Raw genomic sequence first — 7,192 nt, 5'->3', positions numbered from 1 at the left:
TTTGAGGTATCATCAAATATTTTTTCCAAACAAGCTGTCTGTTATAACAAATTTATCTAAACACACATTTCATGCACCATTCGTTGCTGTACGTATTCGCGGTACTCTGAATCATTCATATGCAGTGCCTATAGAATATATTCTAGGCGTTGTAGTTCGACTTTGTTCAGAGCACTACAAAAGTGGAGCATTTCAGCCCTGCAAACTTTTTTTTTTTAAATTAAGAGTTAGAATAGACGTTCGTACAGGACCAGATTACTGCACAGAACACTTAGGGATCGGAATTCCTTTCTCTTTTGTTGCAATTATTGCTTGGGCTTTACCGATGCCAGAACTACAATATGATTTTCAAAGACGCCGTAGAGGGGGGATTGAAAAACTTCGACCATCTGGCGTTCGTTACCGTACACCTTAGTCAAAGTACACTACACAGGTTCGCTTATTCTTAAAAAAAAACATGCAGAAAGAGAACACATATCCTTTGTGTGAGATGGTGGTGGTCGTGGGCGGAGCTTATACTGATAATTAGGTTGAAACGTGCTATAAGTGCTAACTATCGATCGGTAACTACTAATCGCTAGCGCAGGCAATTGTTAGATGGTGTTAGTTTGATGGATGGTGGATGGTGGCAATTGCTGGATGGTCTTCGAATGTCGTAAACTACAGGGCGTAGTTTATTACATTCCACTTTATATATTATACAAGACAGGAGTCAGCAACCTGCGGCCACCGGTTCAGAAACAAAGGTGGTTTCAGATGGCATCACCTCCCATCTTCAAACTTAGCCAGAAGAGTCTGGTACTTGGCCTGATGGTACATAGTTGGTGCATAGATGTACACGGACACAGACAACTATTTGTCTTGGGTTTCCTTTTCCGGTACATGGTTCTTCATTGAACTGTTGCTAGTTCCCAGCGTGTGGTGTCGTCGATGATTCTTTTTTAGTGCACGTGTCTTTAAAGACTGATGTCATCGATTTTCAATTTCAGTCATGACATAGCGAGTTTTGTACGTTACTGTCCATTCACCAAAATTCTTTTCCACTTGGTGACTGCCTTCCTATTGGATAGGCATTTATTCAGGGTGGCACCTGTCTCCTATGTGCATCAAGAAAAAAGCATTTAACAATATCGAGTAGTTTTACTCAACTATGGGAGAGCATTGAACCTTCTCTATTACAGGTGAACTGTAATTGGCTCGAAAGTACTGAAAAAAATTAAGTGTTTTGTGTGTGCTTAGAAAAGTGGTTATCAATTTTGGGGATTTTGTACTCTACTATGGTATAGCATAAAGCCGTCCCGTGGGCCTCATACTTCACTAGGCCGTTTTGACAAAAATTACACCGTGAGTGAATTCACGACGCTGTGTGAACAGCTCAAATTGTCCATGACGTCACTACAACGCTTGGTGTGTTGACAAAAGGTAGTTAACAATTTAAGGTACTAGGTACTCTACTATGGGAGAGAGCATAAAGCCGTCCGGGGGCCTCCCACTTGATTAGGCCGACTTGACAAAAATTATGGCGTGAACGAGTTCACGGCGTTGTAAGCACAAGCACCAGGAGCAGCACTCCTACATCCCTAAAAAATAAGTGACATGCGTTTAGAAATAGTTGGTAACAATTTTTAGTGCTAGATACGTTACTATGGGAGATCATAAACTCATCCCGTGGTCTGCAACCGGCAACCTAGAAATTACTGCTTAGTAAAATTGGGTAACGATTTTGAGTACCAGATTCTCTGCTATGAGAGAGCTGTGTGTTCAGAAAAGGTTGTTCACGATTTAGAGTACGAGGTACTCTACTATGGGAGAGCATAAAGCCATCCCTAAACACTGTCTTGGGAGGGCACCAGCAGCCTCTTGTTTATAAAACTTTATTGTCACAAACGTCAATGACACTCAACAGAACATTTTCTTCTTAGACATACAATAACGATGATGACAAAACAGGTGTCATATACATGAACATGGATATGAGATGACGTTGAAAGAACATGTACGTTCGATGGTTCACACAAACACAACCCCAACAGCTTGTGTGTGTTTAGAAAAAAATGTTTAACAATTTCGAGTACTTCGTACTCAACTATGGGAGAGCTCAAATCCATCCCGTGGCTTTTAGTCTTTCTTTGCAAAATGCTCACAGATTCTGTGTGTTTAGAAAAAGTGGTTAACGATTTAGAGTACTTGGTACTCTACTATGGGAGAGCCGAAAGACGTCCCGTAGACGTCTAGAACTACTGAGTGGTAGCTAACAGGCCAACAGTCCCACGGCCTACCGATTTGTTGTTTTCCTTGTGTTTAGAAAAAATGTTTAACGATATCGAGTGCCCCGCCGCGGTCGTCTATTGTGGCTAAGGTACTCGGCTGCTGACCCGCAGGTGGCGGGTGCGATTCCCGGCTGCGGCGACTGCATTTTCGATGGAGGCGGAAATGTTGTAGGCCCGTGTACTCAGATTTGGGTGCCCGTTAAAGAACCCCAGGTGGTCGAAATTTCCGGAGCCCTCCACTACGGCGTCTCTCATAATCATATGGTGGTTTTGGGACGTTAAACCCCACAAATCAATCAACGATTTCGAGTACTTCGTACTCAACTATGGGAGAGCACTGAGCCGTCCCGCTAAAATTTTAACTTTACCCGAGTGCTGTGTGTGTTTAGAAAAAGTAGTTAACAATTTAGAGCACTAGGTGCTCTACTACGGGAGAGCTTAAAGCCGTCCCGTGGGCCTAAAGGAAGCAGGATATGAGAAAGAACAAACAGACGAGACTCTGTGTTTAGAAAAAGTGGTTAACGATTTAGAGTACTAGGTGCTCTACTATGGGAGAGCAACGAAGAAAGGTTCGATTACTCGCCTTGCGGGGGGGGGGGTATAGACAAGTGGGTAATGATTTAGAGTACTAGTTACTCTACTATGTGAGAGCTGTGTTTAGAAAAATTTGTTAACGATTTAGAGTACTTGGTACTCTACTATGGGAGAGCTTAAAGCCGTCCCGAAGTGAATGGGAACACGGCTTTCTGAATGTTAGCCCTTGCTTAAAAAAAGTTTATTTACAGCATGTACAGAACACAAAGGCTTCATACCATTCCAGTAACAGGGCAAGTACACTTCGGCACATTTATATTTCACCACTAACATCACTACGTTACAGTGAAGACATTTGCTCTAATATACATGATTATGTTGGCATACATGTACACAAAAATTCAATGTGATGTCACGATACAAGGGTATAACGATACAATAGATCCAAATGAAATCATATATAACAACTCAACGGGCGCTGCTTAGCACCAAGTCGGTCGAAAAATGAGTGTACACCATACACCATAGTGTAATGTCACACACCATTCCCCGCGTTTCAAGTTGGGGATTTTCTCACAAGAACACTATTAATGTCGCTAGCTTTCTGTCGAGAAACTTGAACGTTCTAGCAAATTCTGGCGCCCGTTCTGACATCACTTTTCGGGTAAATGTGATATATTGGGTAGGGACGAAGAACCTTTAAATACAAATACGCTAGTCTGTATCAGCAGAAAAAAAATCGCAACATATCCATGGAGTGAATTATGATGAGTGGGGCGAAGCTTCAGAGGGTTTTATCGGTAAACCGTGAATCGTCCATCCGTCCGTCCATCTAGTGAACACTTTAAGTACCGCCATCTCGCATCTTTTCGATGGAAGGATGGATCAATGCTATGAGCGTCCCATTCATAACAGGGTGGTGACATATGTTCCACCAGGCTCGCAAAAAAAAAAGCGAAAAGATTTTTTTATTGCAGTAGCAATTATATGGACACACTCCACATCATTTTGCCGCCAGCGTCGACGTCGACATCGGCGTCACTATCACTCATCGTAAATGTATACGTATTTATATATATATATATATATATATATATATATATATATATATATATATATATATATATATATATATATATATATATATATATATATATAATGAAAAGGCTAGAAATAAAAATAATCGCTAAAGAGACTCCGGCGCACGGAATCGAACGGGCGACCTCTGATTCCTGAATGCGAGGCGTTAACCACTGAATTACGGAAGAACACCTCCTTGAACGTTCAAACAGCAAGCTATTTATATCTACCACTTACCGCTGTTGACTGGCAACTCGGGAAAAACTATCGTGCTTTCAACATTACCAGCATGATGGCGCAACGAGCACGTGCCGCCGCATCATGAGAATGTGGCGACGCGCACTCTCATCCCATGCGTATCTTGCCGCGCGGATTGGAGGGGCGTGGACGCTCACTCGCGCGCCCTTATCTCGCGGTGGGAAGGATCGTACGTCTTGGCTGGCCTTCGGCTTTCACTGAAACAATTTCGTTGCACTTGCCGGGCGCATAAAGGTCACTGTAATAATTGCACAGTCTCCGTTTGCGAAAAAGGTGCGCTTTTCAGACAGCGAAGTAACAACTGAGGTGCTTATGCGCGTTCATCTGTACCTGTGAGTACATTTCATGCGCCATTTGTGCGTGAGAAACGCGGGGAACGTTTCGATCTGCTTGCCATTCGGCCCGTGACTTTGCAAATTGTTGCTATCGCGTTCATTGCTTCGCCTTTGCAGCAAAGCTAGGACTTCTTTTATATACTTCAAATTAATCGATCTTATTATAAAATTTGTGTTGTTCATCTCTCTGCATCTTCAGGCAGAATGATCCCATTTTCCCACTATTTCTGTCTTTTATCTCTACTTTTCTACCACCAATAATCTAACCATCTTTTCCTTGCTTCTATCGCAGACGTGTACAGCTTTACATGTTTGTCCCAGAAACCCAACACCTCATGTACGCTTGTACCCACACGTATACCTGAGTGTATATCGCCGCAATCAATCAGAACATGTTCCATCGTTTTCTTAACTCCCCCACAGCATGTACATTGTTGTTCTTTACTGAATCGCGCTTTATGACTACGCGTTCTAAGGCAACCCTACCTCGCTTCGAACAGTAAGGCGCTTCCCCTTGAATAATTGTAAAACCTCTCTCTCCTTATTTCCTTTCTGCCCTTTCAGTAGTTACTGACAACCGGCTTCTTTTCTATCGCTGTCATCCAACACATCATATCCGCCTCTCTCCTTTTTCGCTTAATGCTTCTTGTTGCCGTATCGCCCACACTGCCAGCCGTTTATTTACTGGTGAGCCTCGTAGTTCTTTGTCTACACTATATGTCTTCGCTCTTCGTATACAAATACCTGAACACCTCCCTGCCCATCTACTTTCCTTCATTTTTCTAAGTCTCTCTTCGTCATATACAAGTACCGCCATCTAGCGGACATTCCAAGAACCAAACGACAGGTGGCTACCTACAACTACATACATCGAGGACACATGACCGGCGGCTTAAGGAGCTTCGCCCCTAAAAACTTACCACAAATATCAGATATCACGAATCTTTAGCACAGATGAATGGCAAGGGCGACGCAGCTCCGGTGATTGAGATTGTGCATTTTAAGGCGAACGCCTTTGATGTCCTAGTCATCTGTCTCTTCATTCGTGCCCACATAATTTAAAAGGACGCGTGGCGTGAGCAAGAAGTGCCCACATGATGATACAGACCTACGTTTCTGTCACTGGTTTCATTTTGGAAACTTGAACGTTCTGGTAAATTTCGCTCAATCTTCTGGCATTACTGCTCAGCCTAACATAATATTATCAACAGTAACGACGAACCTTTAAATTATAATATTGCTACGATACTGAGGATGCGCGTGGAAGAAGAGGAGAACGAGGTTGGCACGAGCAGTGATCGGCCAGATCCCTGGACTCTCGCATTGATCATCTCCTGTAAATAAAGGCATCCATCGCACCGTAACAAGATTGGTGGAGGTGCGGGGTACAGCGGAGCGATCCAAGTCCAACGATCACGGAAGCGCTACCTCAAGAACTACGCCGAAGCCGCCGACTGGCTGGTCTACCACCGCTCTCTATGGATCCGATTGCTGACGGCGACACCACGCACTCTTCGTCTGGCGCTGCGTGGCCCCGGCACATGGTACCACGGAGCTTCTCAGGGAGGGTCGGAGAAGACGTTGACGAATGGCTGAAACACTTCAACCGTGTGAGTAAATACAACTGTTGGGATGCGGCCTCCCGGTTGTCCAACGTCGGATTGTTTCTTCAAGGGACGGCGTTGGTGTGGTTTGAAAACCACGAAGAAACAATAATGACCTGGGAAGCGTTTCAGAAAGAAATAGCGAGCTGCTTCGGGGACCCATTGATGAAGAAGAAGCGCGCTGAGCAAACTTTGATGCAGCGTGCTCAAGTCCCCGGTGAAACATGCACAACGTACATTGAAGAGATTTTGAAATTGTGCAAGTCTGTAGACCCACGCATGAAAGAAGACGACAAGGTAGGGCATCTTCTCAAAGGGGTTGCTGAGGATGTCTACAATTTCCTCATCGGCAAGGACACCTTGGCGTCTGTAGCGGACGTAATACAACACTGCCGCACGTTTGAGACACTGAAGGCTAGGCGCATCACTCCCAAATTCGGTAGACTTGCCAACGTCACCACCGTTGCAAGTGTCGACGTCCCTCCAACATCCCCCTGTGATCTTGCCTCAATGATCAGGCAAATCGTACGCGAAGAACTTGGACGACGTGATGCTGTCAACCCGCCGAGAGCACCTGCTATCAACACCTCCCCACCATAGGACGCAATGTGTGCTGCCGTTGATGCCACGCTATATGATGTGCCCCAATCAAGAGCACCAGAGCCCCCAACCGACAACTTACATCATCGCCGTGGTTTCCAGAACGCCTCCCGCCAACCACCTACAATGGTGTCTTCGTGGGACGATCATGGGCACATGGCCCCTCGTGGAAGGTTTGGCGACGTGCGTGAGGCCCCTGTGTGCTATAACTGCGGTTTCCGTGGACATGTGGCTCGATTCTGTGGTCAAAGGCGTCGCCCCCAGCAACGCTACTACGAGGGACCATCACCTTCCTCTCGACAAAACCGCTGGCGCGGTGGTATGCGTTCAATGCGGGACGCGTACGATGGGGACGGTTTCCAGCAAACGACCCACAGTGATACGCATGTAGGACGCAATTTCCACCGGAATTCACGCAACGACTCACCTTCCTCCGTGCGAAGCTTGACGCCCCCCACAACACGCCGGTTCCGTTCCCCATCTCCTGGTCGACGCGTCACCTCTCCGCCTC

Source organism: Rhipicephalus microplus, chromosome 3 (assembly GCF_043290135.1).
Source record: "Rhipicephalus microplus isolate Deutch F79 chromosome 3, USDA_Rmic, whole genome shotgun sequence".
Taxonomy (NCBI): domain Eukaryota; kingdom Metazoa; phylum Arthropoda; class Arachnida; order Ixodida; family Ixodidae; genus Rhipicephalus; species Rhipicephalus microplus.
Note: the sequence above shows the minus strand (reverse complement) of the source record.